Source organism: Acanthochromis polyacanthus, chromosome 5, assembly GCF_021347895.1.
Source record: "Acanthochromis polyacanthus isolate Apoly-LR-REF ecotype Palm Island chromosome 5, KAUST_Apoly_ChrSc, whole genome shotgun sequence".
Taxonomy (NCBI): Eukaryota; Metazoa; Chordata; class Actinopteri; family Pomacentridae; genus Acanthochromis; species Acanthochromis polyacanthus.
This window is the reverse complement of record NC_067117.1, coordinates 26,676,570-26,694,748: the sequence shown is the minus strand read 5'-3', so window position 1 is coordinate 26,694,748 and position 18,179 is coordinate 26,676,570. Positions and strand designations below refer to the sequence as shown.

The following is an 18,179-nucleotide window of genomic DNA, read 5'->3' as shown; positions in this document are numbered from 1 at the left end:
CTCACATGTTGAGGGTCAGTAGGACACCTGAGGAAATCTCAGATTGAGTCAACAGGACCACTGCATATCAATAATTTACTTCATCATTTCAGTCCACATGTCTTTTAAGAACAATCATTTCAAATGTGTAACAGCCATACCGGGAAAGAATGAAGGTGTCTTGCACTGCATCATCAGGGCTTGAAGAGTGAGTGGTGTAGCATCTCTCCAGAACCACTACAAAGCTATAATCTCTCTCGTCTGAAGACACTTCCACATGTAGGGCAGAGCCCTTTGGTAGGATGACCCAGCCTGATGAATACCTTCTGTAAAATCTGGCGTCTCTGTATAGATTCATGTAGGCTGTGGCTTTGGTACCTGACCCTGAAAGACCACTTTCACCGTAAAGAAAGAATGACAGTTTTATTATTCAGTGATTGTAAAATAAATGTGGTGTTTCAATAAAGGATGAAAACAGAGGACTCACTTCTGTTGTGGTATGATTAAAGTGTTCAGGCTGGCATTTGTTTCCAAGGGGTAAGCACAGGAGAAAGGAATAATCTCAGGTATATCTGAGGAATAATTGTTTGCAGAGAAGAGAAGCAAGGAGTTGGAGTAGATGGCATGGGTGCTGTTGGTCTGAAAGAAAAGTATGAATTCATGATTGATAACCCAGTGATGTGCATGAGACTTTCTCATCCTTCCAGTTTTCTAACAAAGACAGCAGCTATTCACATGGTCCACCACAGAGCCCACATCTATCACAGCCCATACAGAAAAGAAAATATGTCCATGAAAACATGATTTGTCCTTTTGGAATGCTTTTTCCTTCTTCTACAAGAACACATCGCTTATTTAAAGCCAACTTTACAATGACAGTGATGTTACTGTCAGTTTTGGCCATTTCTACAGAGACAGGCGGTTTACTTCCCAGTGGTCCTGAGAGTTCGGATCTCTCAACACAAAGTCCTATTAAGTTTGATCCTCATCCTATGAGCTGCACAGCACTGTCATAGCCACAACTCTTTGGAGGCAGAAATTGTGTAGGTTTGAAGGTAATGATCTAACCCCACTAACAAATTAATTAAAGAGAAGAGACCCTGAATGGATGCCATTGAGAAATTTCACACGCAGTCTCCCTGTTATCTGACTTCCCGTGGTTGTGTTACTGTAAAAGTGACAAAGCGCTTTAGTAACTGTCGTAATTATGAGAGGAGCAAAAGAAGAAGTTGGGTTAAACAACTGCCAAGTACCTGTATGGAGGAGGTTGGGGTTGATGGGTGGCTCAATAAAACTGGACTGTAACATCCTGTCACCCTGAGACCCTGTTAATTTCCCATACTGACTTATAATGCATTGTTTCCATTAACAATGACTCATAAATGAGCATTACAAACCATTTAATCTCATGTTTATTATATCAATGACAATAAAGGTCCTCTAACCTTAAAGAAGTACTTATTTTAATCAAAACCTGTCTTTTAACCAAATCAAATCTTTATCATAACATATTCATATCATAGAAGGAATAATTATTTATTTTCCATTAGTAATTTTTAACTCACATGGATTCTGTCAAAGGGTGTAGACCAGGGGTGTCAGGAAAAGCATGTCAGGAAAAGCATGTTCCCTCCAGGAACTGAGTTTGACACCCCTGGTGTAGACAATCTGACTGATCTTTTAGGTTCGAAAAAAAGTGTCGCTGAGGTCAAAACTGCCTGAAGCATCATTCCAGTTCTAGATTCTGTTCTCCATCTAGACCATTATTTGAACAAACACATCCATTTCAGGTATGTCGACACGGACATACATGATTAACCTCTCTTTGTCACTGAAACAGGGAGAATGGAGACTCTACTCAGGTTTCACAAGCATGTCCACCAACTACCCTTTGCTTTTTGCATTATTCCTGGACTTCTTACATATTAGTCTAACTACTATTAGCAGCCATACTGGGTATGTCAGATCAACACGTTCAAGTGTATAATTGCTGTTTGTCTCAGGCACATGACCTGTATTTTCTGAAATAATCCTAATGATCTTTGCCAAGTCTATGCTCACTTAAGACACTTTGTGGTGTTTCAGCCCGGTCTCACGGGGATTCGTGAAACTGTCACGTAAGTTTTAGTTTCGGTTTCATGCGCACCAACACGATTTCGTCATGTTTTTCGTGCCGCTCACCACGAAATGCGCACCAATGTATTTTAAACGGCGGACTTTTCGTGCCACTCAGAACGTATTTCAAAAGAATGTGTATATTATATTTTTAATGTAAAACCGTGGCGAATCCAACGCTATATTTTGCATGACATCGTTCCTAAACATAACCCTAACCATAACCATAACCATAACCATAACCTAACCATAAGCCGGTGGTACACTTACCAATTTGCATAGGAATTTCAAGAATGTCCGGCGGCCGGCGGCCGGCGGCCGCAAACGCAATCACACAAGCAGTATACGCCGATGGACAGCTTAGATCGTCATGAATCCGCCGGTATAAACCACTTTCAGATGTGATTACCACAGCGAAAAACATTTCGTGGTGAGCGGCACGAAAAACATGACGAAATCGTGTTGGTGCGCACGAAACCGAAACTAAAACTTACGTGAAAGTTTCATGAATCCCCGTGAGACCGGGTTGGGTGTTTTGGTGACACAGCACTTGGATGGAGAAAATAAAAGTTCAGCGCTTCACATCGCTGACACTTTTCACGATGGTTTCATGCTATTCCTGATCAAAGCCACCATCATCATTACATGCTGCTGACAATGGTTTTACTTCATTCTTCACTGGATTTCCATTTAATATGTCCTCTGACAGCAATCTACAATCATTAAAGTCTCCCTAAATTTATACCTCTCATTTTAGAGCATTCTTGTTGGAGACTAAGGGAAAACAGTTTTCACAGAGATGTCAGTTTGAAATCCCTAATAACTGCATCAATAACAGTAAAGTATTTTAAAAACCAAACACAAATAATGAACAGAGTAATGCTGCTACAGTTAATTGTGTGTCCTTTCCAGTTGACATGATACTAATTGAAGAGCCAAGAAAGGGAGAGATTAAAAGAGGATGCAAGTGTTAAAAAAATAAATTTAAAAGTAATCAGTTTTCACCGTGAGTACTGTTCCACAGTAGTCAGCCCGACGGGACACTTCGTACCACACCAAACCATCACGCCCTCTGTATCTGGAACAGTAAGATGTATCGATGCGACCAGAGAATGGATCCAAACCAGATGACACAAGGCTGTTTATCTGGACACCAATTTGGAGACTATTGCGGGAGCAAACAAGTTGAGAGGTCTGGAGGAGTGCATCACCTTAAGCAGTGGAATGTTAAAAAAAAAGAGAAAGTATTTGAAATTGCTAAAATGAAAGAAATTGCAATTAAAGGGCAAAGCCTCAATATTTGATAAACAAACTTTGCTGTATGATGTGAAAACAAATCAGATTTGTAATAAGACTTTACGTAGCGTGCCATCAACTTAGATGATTGGCGGAATACTTCAAGTGTATATAAACATTTACTGCCACAAATTACACCATCATTCTCTTCATGATAGCAGCCGTGGAACCTAAATATTTGATGTGTACATGTCTGTAATGGTAATTAATTTCCTGCAGTAAAAAGAATGACATCTTTACCTTGACAGACAACACTTGCATCTTTAAAATGATGACAGTTGTGAGAACCAAACCCTTGATGTGCACAGTCCGTTATTGACGACTCATTTCCTGAGCACTGAACATCATCCAACCAGATTGGTCCACTGCCCTCCCCAAAATGGGCCCTTTTTGGTGCCGACGTAGCCCCGCCACATCCCAGCTGTCGACAGACCACCTCAGCATGAGTGAGTTCCCAGATGTCATCACACACCGTGCCCCACTGACCATTATGGAAGATCTCCACTCTGCCAGAGCAACGACTGGTAGAGTTGACCAGTCTCACTGGAACTACTGGCTCACCTTTTGGTTAAAATGACATAAATATCAGCATAAATCAATCTGAAAACAATACAAGAGTACCTGAAATAAAACAATGAATTTACCTTCACAAATGACACCAGCATCATCACTGTGATGACAGAAAAAAGAAATAAATCTTTGATGTGAACAGTCAGTTATTGATGACTCATTTCCTGAACAGCGAACATAGTCCATCAAGATTGGTCCGCTGCCATATCCAAAAACGGCACGACCTGGTGCATGTATAGCCCTGCCACAACCCAGCTGTCGACAGACTACATGAGCATCAGTCAAATCCCAGAAGTTGTCACACACCGTCCCCCACTGGCCATGATAGAAGACTTCCACTCTGCCAGAGCAACGACTTGTAGAGCCGGCGAGTCTCACTGTAGAACTTGGTGGTGTTGGACTGGATGTGATGTTGCCAGATTCTATTTAATGTCAAACAAAAACATCTGTCAAGCTGAAGGCCATTTGAAAGACGATTTAAATATTGTTTGAGTCTATATTAAATATACCTACAAATGCCTCTAAAACTCAGTAAGTTACAGCTTGTATCTTGTGTGCTGATGTTGTACCCTAATGAAAACATTAACAACCAATTTATGGGTGTTTGGACAGCAAACGTTTTTTTTTAATTATGTTTTTTTATGCTATTTAAAAAAAAAAAAAAAGAATAAAATTGAATGGATACCTCTACAGACAACACCAGCATCCTCCCCATGAAAACAGTTGTGGGATCCGAGCCCTCCATGTGCGCAGTCAGTTATTGATGACTCGTTTCCTGAACAGTGAACGTCATCCAACCAGATTGGTCCACTGCCCTGTCCAAAATAGGCCTCGATTGGTGCCCACACAGCCCCACCACATCCCAGCTGTTGACAAACCACCTGCGCATTTTCAATTCCCCATATGTCATCACACACCGTCCCCCACTGGTCGTTATGAAAGACCTCCACTCTGCCAGCGCAACGACTGGTGGAGTTGACCAGTCTCACTGTAGAACTTGATGGTGTGGGACTGGATGGGATGTGGCCAGGTTCACCTCAGTGTCAAACAAAAATCTCTGTCAGTCTAGATTCCAGTTGAAAGATGATTTAAATAACATTTTGTTTATATTAAATATGCCTATGAATGACTCTAAAACTAATTAATATACACCTTGTATCTTGTGTGCTGATGTAGTACTAATGAAAACATCAGAAACCAATTTATGGGTGATTAGACTCCAACTGTTATTTGAACATATGGTTAAAACTGAACGGATACCTTCACAGCAACGACTGGTAGGATTGACCAGTCTCACTGTAGAACTTGATGATGTTGGACCAAGTGTGGTTTCAGAAACTACGGCCCCAATTTCTGGTTAAAATGACATCCAAATCAACATGAATTTATCTGGAAACAACATGAGTGTACCTAGAATAGAAAACTGCATTTACCTTCACAGACGACTCCAGCATCCTCCCCATGATAACAGTCATGGGATCCGAACCCTTCATGTGCACACTCTGTTATGGATGACTCATTTCCTGAGCACTGAACTTCATCCAACCAGATTGGTCCACTGCCATGTCCGAAATGGGCCTGATTTGGTGCCCCCAAAACCTCACCACATCCCAGCTGTCGACAGACCACCAGAGCATTGTTTGGCCCCCATATATCATCACACACCGTCCCCCACAGGCCATTATAAAAGACCTCCACTCTCCCAGAGCAACGACTGGTAGAGTTGACCAGTCTCACTGTAGAACTTGGTGATGTTGAACTGGTTGTGATGTTGCCCAATGCTCCTTAATGTCAAACAAACAATCTGTCATGCTAGACTCTAGTTGAAAGATGATTTAAATAGTGTTTCTGTTTACATTAAATATGCCAATGAATGCCTCTAAAGCTCAGTAAGTTACAGCTTGTGTCTTGTATGTTGATGTTGTACACTAATGAAAACATCAGGAACCAATTTATGGGTGTTTAGACTGCAATTGCTATTTTAAAGTACAGATGAAACTGAATGGATACCTTCACAGACGACACCAGCATCCTCCCCATGATAACAGTCGTGGGATCCGAGCCCTCCATGCCCGCAGTCTGTGATGGACGACTCATTTCTTGAACACTGAACTTCATCCAACCAGATTGGTCCACTGCCCTGTCCAAAATAGGCCTCGATTGGTGCCCACACAGCCCCACCACATCCCAGCTGCTGACAAACCACCTGCGCATTTTCAGTTCCCCATATATCATCACACACCGTGCCCCATAGGCCGTTATGAAAGACCTCCACTCTGCCAGAGCAACGACTGGTAGAGTTGACCAGTCTCACTGTAGAACTTGGTGATGTTGGTCTGGATGTGATGTTGCCAAGTTGTCCTTCATGACAAACAAAAAAGTCTGTCACACTAGATTCTAGTTGAAAGATGATTTAAATAGTGTTTCTGTTTACATTAAATATACCAATGAATGCCTCTAAAACTCAGTAAGTTACAGCTTGTGTCTTGTATGTTGATGCTGTACACTAATGAAAACATCAGGAACCAATTTATAGACTGCAAATGTTATTTTAAAATGCGGATAAAACTGAATGGATACCTTCACAGACGACACCAGCATCCTCTCCATGATGACAGTCGTGGGATCCGAGCCCTCCATGTGCGCAGTCTGTGATGGACGACTCATTTCCTGAGCACTGAACTTCATCCAACCAGATTGGTCCACTGCCCTGTCCAAAATAGGCCTCAATTGGTGCCCACACAGCCCCACCACATCCCAGCTGTTGACAAACCACCTCGGCATTTTCAATTCCCCATATATCATCACACACCGTCCCCCACTGGCGGTTATAAAAGAACTCCACTCTGCCAGAGCAACGGCTGGTAGAGTTGACCAGTCTGATTGTAGAACTTGGTGATGTGGGACTGGATGTGATGTTGCCAAGTTCTCCTTAAAATGAAACAAAAACTCTCTGTCAGTCTAGATGCTAGGTGAAAGAAAGTACGGCCCCAATTTCTTATCAGAATGACATAACAATCCACGTGAAATCATTTGGAAGCAATCTTACTACATCTAAAGAAGAAAAAGACATTTACCTTCACACATGACACCAGCATCTTCTCCATGACCACAGTCGTGAGATCCAAACCCTCCATGAGCACAGTCTTTTATTGAGAACTCATTTCCTGAACATTGAACATTGTCCAACCAGATTGGTCCACTGCCATGTCCAAAATAGGCCTCAATTGGTGCCCAAGTAGCCTCGCCACAGCCCAGCTCTTGACAAACTACCTGAGCATTGCTGAGTTCCCACATGTCGTCACACACTGTCCCCCACTGACCATGATGGAAGATCTCCACTCTGCCAGAGCAACGACTGGTAGAGTTGACCAGTCTTACTGTAGAACTTGATGATGTTGGATCAGGTGCAGTTCCAGAAACTACGGCCCCAATTTCTGTTTATAATGACATAAAATCAATATGAATTCATCTGGAAATGATATGACTGTACCTAGAATAGAAAAATGCATTTACCTTGACAGATGACACCAGCATCCTCATCATGTCGACAGTTGTGGGATCCAAGCCCTCCATGAACACAGTCAGTTATTGATAACTCATTTCCTGAACATTGAACATTGTCCAACCAGATTGGTCCACTGCCCGGTCCAAAATAGGCCCATCTTAGTGCACGCGTAGCCCTGCCACAACCCACTTGTTGACAAACCACCTGAGCATTGTTGAGTGACCAGAAGTCATCACACACTGTACCCCACTGGCCGTTACGGAAGATTTCCACTCTGCCAGAGCAACGACTGGTAGACCCAATGAGTCTCACTGTAGAATTTGATGATGTTGGACCAGGTGTGGTTTGGGAAACTGTGGAAATGATTAAAAGGAACATTATATATAAAAGTCACAAATAATTAGATGCAGTCAGAGACATTATTTTGCCTTTTTATTTAGGATTAAGAATAAGTTTGATCAGCTCCCGCATTGTTTAACACTATCCAGAGATCCACAATTCCATATTTTATAGGACAACATCCAACATCATTTCCTAAACAGTGAATCACTAGCATGATTGGAGCTGCTCTTCCTTTAAGGCTCTGTTGGAAACAGCAGAGGAGTCAAGACCCTAACTCAGGACTCCTCTGTGTAAACTGCTGAATCTGATCCACAGTCCCCCTGGTTTGTCCTGCTTGTTTTTCACTTTGTCAGATGTAACTATTAGCACTGTACTCTGTTGATTCAAAGTACAATACAGATTATTTATCATAGAATAAGAGCTGGCCTGCACATGGTCAACACATTTTAGTCACAGATTTCATTTCAAGTTCATAAATGTGTTGTTCCTGGTTCCTCGTTAAACATGGCCAAACAATACATTAAATAAATGGAATGCAGACATGAAACTATAGACAGATGTAATCATGCCTTAATGATAATGTGACACTGTGAAACTGAAAAGGCTAATAATTTCCACACTGACACAGTTGCAATATTATCGGCCAGCCTTCTTTTCTGGCCTTGGGTTCAGCCTATATATTATCTATACAGAATTCCACTGAGCTCAAAGGAACATATGACTTCTGTATAATCCACAAAGGTAACCAACCAACTATTGCACACACATTTCAGGCCTCACTGAAAAAAAAAATCAATGCTTAGCTGCAGTTTATAGCATTTGTGCCCTCTAATAAAGTTGCATTTTCTTGCAACTCTTGCACATGGTTACTGTTGGTGTGAAAATCAGAAATAAAAACATGAAATTAAAAATCTATTTTAAAATAAATGGACAAACAAATGAAAAGGTTCCTATTAAAAATTACATTTTTTTTACAATAAGAAAACCAGTGTTTTCTCTGAATCAATTCTGTATTTATGTTAAGGTGCGGGATTTTCAAACCCAAAAGCAGGCACTCAGAGGCATACAGATACTCAGACAAGGACTTTAATTAACAGGGGGGGGGGGGGGGGGGGGGGGGGGGGGGGGGCTGAGGGCTGGGCAGGCTGGAGCTGGACTGGAGGCTGAACAGGCTGGAGGGACCACTCTGGAGGACAGCCCAGGGGCTGGACTAAGGACTGGCGGCTGGCGTGACAGGGACCCTCTGGAGGCCGGACTGGGAACCGGCGGCTGGCCCGATGGGGACCCTCTGGAGGCCAGACTGGAACCTGGCAGCTGGCGCAGCGGGACCCCTCGGGAGGCCAGGAGTGAGGCTGGACTGGGAACTGGTGGCGGCGGGACCCCTCTGGAGGCCTGGGGGGAGGCTGGGCTGGGAACCAGCAGCGGTGGGACCCCTCTGGGGACAGTACTGGACACGGGACTGGGGACCCCTCGGGGAGCAGGATTTGGGACAGGACTGGAAACAGGGCTGGGGAGACCCCTGAGGGCAGAACTGGAAATGGGTATGGGGAGATCACTGCTGGAGGGAGTACCACACGGTGTTGAGGTGGCCACTGCAGGGGAGGCACTTGGTGTTGGGGTGGCATTATCCCCCTCACGGACTGGAGGGGAGGCGCTAAGCCTCTTCAGGGCTCGAGGGGAGACCTTAAGTCTCTTCACGGCTCGAGGGGAGGCTTTAAGCCTCTTCACGGCTCGAGGGGAGGCCTTAACAAACTGGTAAAGAAGGCCCATTCTGTTTTGGGTCTTCAATTGGACAAACTGGAGACCGTGGCAGAGAGGAGGATCATGGACAAAATCAGGGCAATCCTGGACAACCCCTCTCACCCTTTCCACGACGAGCTGTGGGACATGGGCAGCTCGTTCAGCCAGCGCATCATCCCACCCAGAAGCAGAACTGAGCACTTCAGGCGCTCCTTTGTGCCCACTGCCATCAGACTCTTAAACAGCAGCGGAGGCCACAGTACATCACTGCACTGACCCCCCCTGGAATTACTGTACATAACTCCTGTTGATTACTGTATTTAACTCATCATCCTTCACACTATCATTTTAATATCACTGTCACTTTACTTCACTGCACTGCATAGCTCAGTTGTCCTAGATGACACTTTTTTGACATTGTGAATACTTCATACTGTTTGCTGCTACTGATCATTTTATTGTTTCCCCTTTTTGTTTTGTTTATTATATGTCACCCTTGGTTTGTCCTAAAACTATGTGTAATTCTTGAACCCAATGCATACTACTACCCTTGTATCCTTGTATTTGTCCTGTGCTGCTGCAATATTTGATTTCCCCTCTGGGGATCAATAAAGGATTATCTTATCTTATCTTAAGCCTTCACGACGCGAGGGGAGGCCTTAAGCCTCTTCACGGCTCGAGGGGAGGCCTTAAGCCTCTTCAAGGCTGCAGGGGAGGCTTCAAGCCTCTTCGGGGCGGCGACCCCGGACAGGAGAGTGTGAGGCAATACGGGGCCTCTCCTCGGCCGGGAGGGAGGTGGCGTCGACCCACTTGGGAACTGAGGCGGCGCAACGGTGCTTTCTGGAACCGTGCCTTCGATGACCAGATTTTCCTACCGGTGACTCCACAGTTAGTGGGGGAACAGGCTCTGGTCGGTTGCCAGGAGAACTGCAGGGTGAGGCGGCGTCGAGCCCCTCCAGGAACGGAGGTGAGGTGGCGTCGAGCCCCTCCAGGACCGGGGGTGAGGAGTTGATCAACGAGTGAGGCAGATTGATCGGGGGAGGTTTCAAGAACCGCTGGAGCTTGTCAGGCAGTTGAGGAGCCAGCCAAGGCTTCTTAGCAGCCTCCCTGCGGCCCTTCAACACTGCTGCATCTGTCAGGCCAGCTGCAGCTGGTCCCTGTTAGTGCCCCTCCCTGCTCTCTCTCTCTCGCCACCCTTCTCTCTCTTCTAGGTTGGTCCTGCAGGCAAGAGTGACAGCAGGTGTTCCTCATTCATAGTCATTATCAGCTGGTGCAGGAGCAGCTGGGAGCAACCAATCAGATCCTCATCCCCTACAATATAAGCAGACGCCACCCACCTCTCTGTGCCGGATAGTAACACAGCCCTACCCGGTCTAGCCGCTCCTGCTCACTTTGAGCCCAGAACCACCACCTTACTTCTCTGTCCATGGTCAAGTAAAGAATCATCATCTGTGCAGATCCTGTCTCCTGGCGTTCCTTCCACTCACCTGCGGCCGCTTCACACCCCCTACCACCTGGACCCCAAATCAGCAGCAACACGCTCCTCCAGTCTCGTTGGAACCCGGTCCGAGCATCATAGTTCGTTCCTTAATTTGTATCCAAGGAAACTCGATTTATTTCCTAAGCTAAAGTTACGTAAATAATGGTATTGATCTTTTGAAGACTCACGTTAGAGTATCCTTGCTTCAGGAGTATTTTGGACGCTGTTACAGTCCAGTTGCGTTTTGCATTAGCTTCATTTGTGGTTTGATAGTTTAGTGCGTATGATATTTTTTCGCATAGAAGACACCATCTTGAATCAGCGATTTTGTGTTATTGACATTAAGTCTTCCTACCCTCTAGTTGTCGCTGGTTATGTTTAGTTAATATGACCAAGTTCCGTTTTCGCTATTCCCTGTTGTGGTTCCCAAACTGGGATTTGTAGTCATTATTTGTTTGAGAAAATAAATCACACATTTCATTTCCTGTGCCTGAGCTCCCACGAATTCGTAACAGCATCCTTGAACTCCGGACTGGTTGTCATTTCCCATATCTCCAGTAAACAATATAAGTCCATGAGGTAATCGTAGTTCTTGATATTCACAAAAAATACCTCCATGGATGAGACAGAAGACGGGGGCAGTTCTTAAAAAAAAACAAAAAAAACAGGTGTGCCTGCTGGGTTCATGGCTGGCTGGGCCCTTCTGTTAAGGTGCAGGGTTTTCAAACCCAAAAGCAGGCACTAGGAGGCAGGCAGATACTCAGACAAGGACTTTAATTAAACAAAAACCCAAGGCTAACAAAAACTCTGTACAGGAGGTACTTAAACAAACAGAACAGGCTTTGAACTAAACTAGAGCAATGAACAAAGAACAGGCCATGACAAGGGCTGGGACTAAACACAAACGGAATGACTTACAACTAAAATCCAAACCGAGTGGGAGGCAGACAGGTTCTGCAGCTGGCTATATAGCCGAGGCAGTGGCAGAGTTCCGGAGCCGGGCCGGGCAGGACTGTGCAGACCGGGAAATCCAGAGCAGGGGTGAGACCGGAACAGAGTGGCTGGTGGAGCATCAGTAGTAGCCGAAGGCAGAATCAACTGTGACAGAGGCAACCCAGACAGATGAACCCCAAGTTATGGCCCAGCACCGAGTAGTAGGGTGAGCCAGGCTTTAAGCGTCGCTGATTGCAGATAGAAAGCGGCTGTGCTCCTCAGCAGCCGCACGTAATCAGCCGAAGCTGTCAGCTGGACAGGAGCGCAGCACAGAGAAGGGACGGACCATGACAATTTCATTTTAAGTGTCATACTTAAATCTCACAACAGATCACAAATATAACAAGACAAAAGAGAAATATGTTAAAGGTGCAATAGGCAGAACTGTAAAATTAAATAGCACAACACTCAACTGGATTGGTCTTCTGTGCAGTGACAGATAAATTCTATGGCCCGATTTCCCGTTTTAATTAATCCACACTAATCCAGTCACTTTTTTTTCTTTTGTTTTGTTTTAGAAAAAAATGACCTGAACTTGAACCAGATGTTAGAGGAACCGGAGCAGAGTCAAGAAAATCAGCCCTCTACATCTGTAGCAGCAGCAGAAAGTATCTCCAGCCCAGGCAGCAGGCCAAGAGAGGAAAAGGCTGACCATTCATGAGAAACTTGCTCTAGAGTTCTATGAGTGTCACAATATTTAAAAGAAGAACATGAACTCAAGATGAAAATCCATCATGTTAAGCTGTCTATCAAAGAGATGGAGAGAGACCTGAAGCAGCAGCAGCAATATGTCAGTGTTCTTTGGTATGAATACACTTATTGTTAGTCACTTGGGACAAAAGCATCTTGCAAATACAAACACACAGTAGGGCTGGACCCGAATATCCTGAATATCCGAATATTCGTTCGCTACGGCACTATCCCGATATTAATTTGGTATCCGAATATTGCCCCCCCTGTCGGACATCACCGGGCGGAAAGAATATGCAGCGTTACTGTCTTCCCTCCGCCTTCTGCCCACATCGGCTCATCTCGTCCTGTCATCACATAAACATATACACATATGTCTATAACATATACACATATGTCGATGTGATCACCCCATCTCCGCTGCTGCTGCTGCGCCGCCGCACGAACGGATCCGAATATTCGGGCCGTCTCCGCCGCCGCCACGTGCAACCCCCGTGTTTCTACGGAGTCCTTCTTCACAAAATCTGAGGGATTTTGGTGTACTCATCAGGGAAACAGTCTCTGTGTTCGCTGATTATGGCTCCACAGTGGCAGAAAGAGCTCCTACTGAAGTCGAGCAACAAGAGTCACTGAAAACCCTACTTTTCAAACTGCATCTTAAGAACTTCAGTTCGAATTTATTACTTTCTTGGAACTAAAGACCTACTTTAAGGATAACTTTAAGACAGCTGTAGCCAATTGTTTGACAGGGATACATCCCTGTTTTTGAAGGTATCCAATTAACTCCCGCACCTTTGTGGTATGAATGTACTTATTGTTAGTCACTTGGGACAAAAGTGTCTCCTAAACTGAATGCAATGTGTGCGATATAATATTCCCCTAAGGAAGTCAACTTGTGGAAAATTCAGCAAATAAAGACGGCTCTATTCAGCCTGACCCATCAGCTGCTGATATTTGATACTAAAGTGGTTCACACTCACTTTCACTACGATCTGATGCAAGATTAGAAGCAACACATTGATCCAACTACTGATGTATTTGTCCCACATTAATATAATGGCACATTTCATAACTGGCACTGGAGACACATTTGAGAATCTATTCTAAATTATCCCCACATTCTAACAGCTACTTGTCAAATGGACTCACTATTGCTCTCAACCCCTGCAGTCTTTGCAAAATAATTCAAATTTATATAACACTGCCACTTTGAACAATCTAAGCATGAAGAGGAAAGAAGACGTTGTACAGGACGTCCCAATGAGAAAGGACACAAAGACAGCTTTAGTCACTATTATACATTGCTGTATTTTTTTTAACAATATCACAAATCTCTCAAAGTTCACATTCACTAAATTGTTCTCTTCAGCCGACCTGACTTATGATTGATGTGCATGCATGATTTGCACTTGTTTATTGGCCATTACTACATGAATATATTTATATCAATATCTGAATATCTGACACAGTCCGGACTGAAGTAGTGTTTCATTTTCACATGTGAAACCACCAATACGCTCTTATATTTTGCTCTTAATAGACTGATTTGACTGAAATCGAAGCAGAAAGAGACACAAAACCTACTTAGCCCAAAATGTTGACATGTCACTTTACCTGCATATCTTGTAAAGGTCTGCAAAACCAGGAGTAGCAGAATACCCCGAGTCATCCTGATCATGTGCCACGACCAGGAAATGAGACTGAGAAGGACAAAAGCAATGTTATGATCATTACAACCTACATTTATTCATGTGATCTCATTAAAAAATGGAAGCATATTGTGTAAGACAGTTATGACTAAAGCAGAAGATATAACAGTATAACAATTTACAGGTATAGTCACAGAGGTTCACACAAAAAATAGAATTTTAAAATAATCTGATTGGAGATGACTTTTTGAAGTCCAAAGTTAGGACAGGGTTTCTCCATTCAGTTAGCTATAATGTACAGTTTTCTATTTTCTGCAGACCGCACTCCTTTTTAATGTGGTTCACAATAATGTATGTAATGTTGAGAAATATACGCTTTTCTGGTACATTTTTTGTCCTCATGTTTTGAGTTAGGGCTGCACCGTGACTGCTGCCTTGGAGCTAAAAGATCTCCGGTTCGTATCTGAACCTGGGATCTTTCTGCATGGAGTTTGCATGCTCTCCCTGTGCATGTGTGGGTTTTCTCCAGCTTCCTCACACAGTCCAAAAACACACTGAGGTTAACCGGTCACTCTAAATTATGTGTGAGTGTGATAGTTTGTCTCTATATGAAGCTCTGCGACAGGCTGGCGACCTGTCCAGGGTGTCCCCTGCCTTTGTTCTTAGTCAACTCCAGGCTCCAGCTCCCTCCTTATTAGTTAACAGTAACTATTCAACACTTTCAGATGCCTTAGAAAGATGATATTTTGAGAAAACTGCACAAAATTAGCACATTACTGTACCAAATCTCAAATTGGAGGTGATAATGTCAACACAAATCCACAAAATTATGCTAAAGTGCACATTATACAAAGTGATGAGTGTGTACATTTCACAGCATTGAACAAATTGCATTCATTATTGCCTCCATCATCTTGTTCATCATCAATTTCTTACCTTTTCTACATGTGCTGCAGGAGGAAGTGCCTGGAGGAAGACTGGCAGTCCTTCGACAGAGTTAGGCTTTTAAACCGTTGCACGTTAAGGATCCGTGCTGCAAATCTCAGGGGTTTTTACAAGACCTGTGCCAAAGATAATAGCTTCTTCTCACATCAAAGGCAGAGTTGTTATTTGCGAAGGTGATACTGTTTCTGATAAAGAATCCGTTATGACCCTATTGATTGTCACTAGTTTTGTGACCTACAGTAAAATGATCTGAGATACTGTATTTATGAGGTATTTTGTTGCAGCTTTTCAACAAAGTTTGGATGTGTTGTTATGAAAACATAACATGATATTCACGCTTTAATATGCAGAACAGCAACCTCTGACATTGTATTTATTGTGTGTTACTGAAAAAAGTTTCAGCCACACCAATGCTTTTGAAGTATGTCTGAGTATATCTGTACAGAAAGTGTTACATGATAGATCAGAGAACCCAGATGCATGCACAGAAAATGGTAGACAGATGGTAATAGAAAAAAGGCTTCTTACGAATAACAGCAAATATAAACTCCAATACTGTAACACAGAGAAGAGGAGCCACAAAGGAAACGGACACGCCGCTATAGAGTGACAGCAGAAACTATACATCAAAGAAAACTATGAAGGAGCTAACCTGAACCTAGTATTACCAGGGCAGGAAAGCTAAACAGCAGATAAAACAATCACTACCAGGGCAGGAAAGCTAAACACAAAACTCTATACTGATTTTGGCAATTGGGCAAAGAACTAACTTTTGGAGGAATAGTGGCAGTAAGGAGAGAAGACGAGGTGGGCAGAGGTGGTGTGCAGCTGGCGTGATGGCAGAGACAAGGCAGTGATGAAGTGTAAACTAAGTTACAAATCAAGGCCAAAGACTTGACTGTGTTCAAACATCTAGAAAGTTTTTTTTAAAGATCTTCAAAAAATTACCAGGAGAAGCCAGCATTCAGTGAACAGCAGGATTTATTTGTCGGCAAAAATCCAGGAGTAATTCTTAGCAGTGATAGCACACCAAGAAGAACTGAAGATACTGAGCTGTGCACCATCTTTTATGCTGAGCGTTGGTCATTTTTCCACGCCTATAGGGCGTATAATAGGACAGCTTTGACACCATTATGTTTTTCTCAATCTATTGGTCAGATCATGACATCAGGTTACCATATTTCACCCTAGATCTCACTTTACAGAAGATATGTGCGTGAAGTTATCATTAGGTTGTGGAGGCTGGAGAAAAGGAGACGAAAATCGCCAGGAGTCTCAACAACTTTATTTTCCACTCTCCACTCTTGCTTCTTGCCACAACTCAGGCGGGACACAACAACTTCCCTCCGCCAAAACCTGGAGGTTCAAAACCCCGTTTTTCCCCTTCACAATAAAACTGCCCTTTGTGTGTGAGACCTAAATCTAATGTGCACCACACAGGCCCCCCAGAACACACAAAGGAAACACAAAAACAGAACATGCAAGCAGCAAATCCTCAAACATACCGCTCAGGCAAACAAACTATTCTACCAGTGTGGGTGCGTGTAACCATACCACGCAGCGGGCTGTCATGTGGTAAAGGGTCACTGTTCTGTATCAGATTAGGTGGACGGCCACGGCGGGCAGGGTGAGCCAACTCCACATCGTCGCCCCGGAGCACATGAGCTGGCTTCAGACGATCCACAGAAACACGGTCCTGACCTGACCCCATCTCAATCAGAAAAAACTTGTGTCCTGCTTCCAATACGCGAAAGGGACCGTCATAAGGGGCCTGCAGAGGAGAGCGGTGAGCGTCATGCCGGATAAAAACATATTTGGCAGACATAAGGTCCTTAGGGATATAGGACTGAGGGAGGCAGTGGTGCGCAGCAACTGGTGAAAAAACTCCAGCACCTCCCTCCTGACCAAACCGTCCAACAACCCCAGGGGTCAAACCTGGGACATCAGCCAGGAACTCGCCCGGGACTCTCAGAGACTGACCCAGAACCAACTGAGCAGAGGAGGCGTGCAGGTCCTCCTTGGGGGCGGAACGCAGACCCAGCAAAACCCAGGGCAGCCTATCGACCCAGCTACTGTCTACCAGGGACGTGCGGAGAGCAGCTTTCAAAGAACGATGAAGCCACTCGCACAGTCCATTGGCCTGTGGGTGATAAGCCGTGGTGCGGTGCAGATTAACCCCCAAGCTCCCAGCTATCGCATTCCAGAGCTCCGAGGTAAACTGAGGGCCCCTATCTGACGTCATGTCCAAAGGCACACCAACTGTGACACCCAGGAGTAGATGAATGCCCGGGCAACGTCAGGCGAAGTAGTAGAGGACAGGGGAACCGCTTCGGGCCACCGTGTGGTCCTGTCCACCATGGTCAGGAGGTGAGTAAACCCACGGGACGGGGGAAAAGGACCGACCAGGTCCACATGTACATGGTCAAAACGTCTCTCAGGAATGGGAAAGGGCCCCAAAGGAGATTTAACATGACGCTGTACCTTAGCACGCTGGCACGCCATGCACGTAGTAGTCCAAACTTTGACATCCTTTCTGAGACCAGGCCACACGAACCTGGCCCCCACCAGTCTGACCGACGCCTTAACCCCCGGGTGTGACAGGGAGTGGACAGCCTCAAACACACGGCGGCGCCAAGCGGCGGGAACCAAAGGGCGCGGCTTGCCCATAGAAACGTCGCAAAGGAGGGACACCCCGCTGTCATGAAACGTGACATCAGTCAGCTGCAAACTAGACTCGGTTGTGCGCAGCACCTGCACCTCATGGTCCTTCAGCTGGTCTGCAGCCATTTCAGCATAGTCCGTCCCCAAATGAACAGTGGAAATCTGGGCACGGGACAGGCAGTCAGCAACCAGGTTGTACTTCCCAGCCACG

General features: G+C 44.6%; 1 pseudogene; it reads right to left on the bottom strand.

The window, feature by feature from the left end:
• Positions 1-15: 15 nt before the first annotated feature.
• On the bottom strand, positions 16-9,580 carry LOC110951293 (deleted in malignant brain tumors 1 protein-like; annotated as a pseudogene).
• Positions 9,581-18,179: the final 8,599 nt, after the last annotated feature.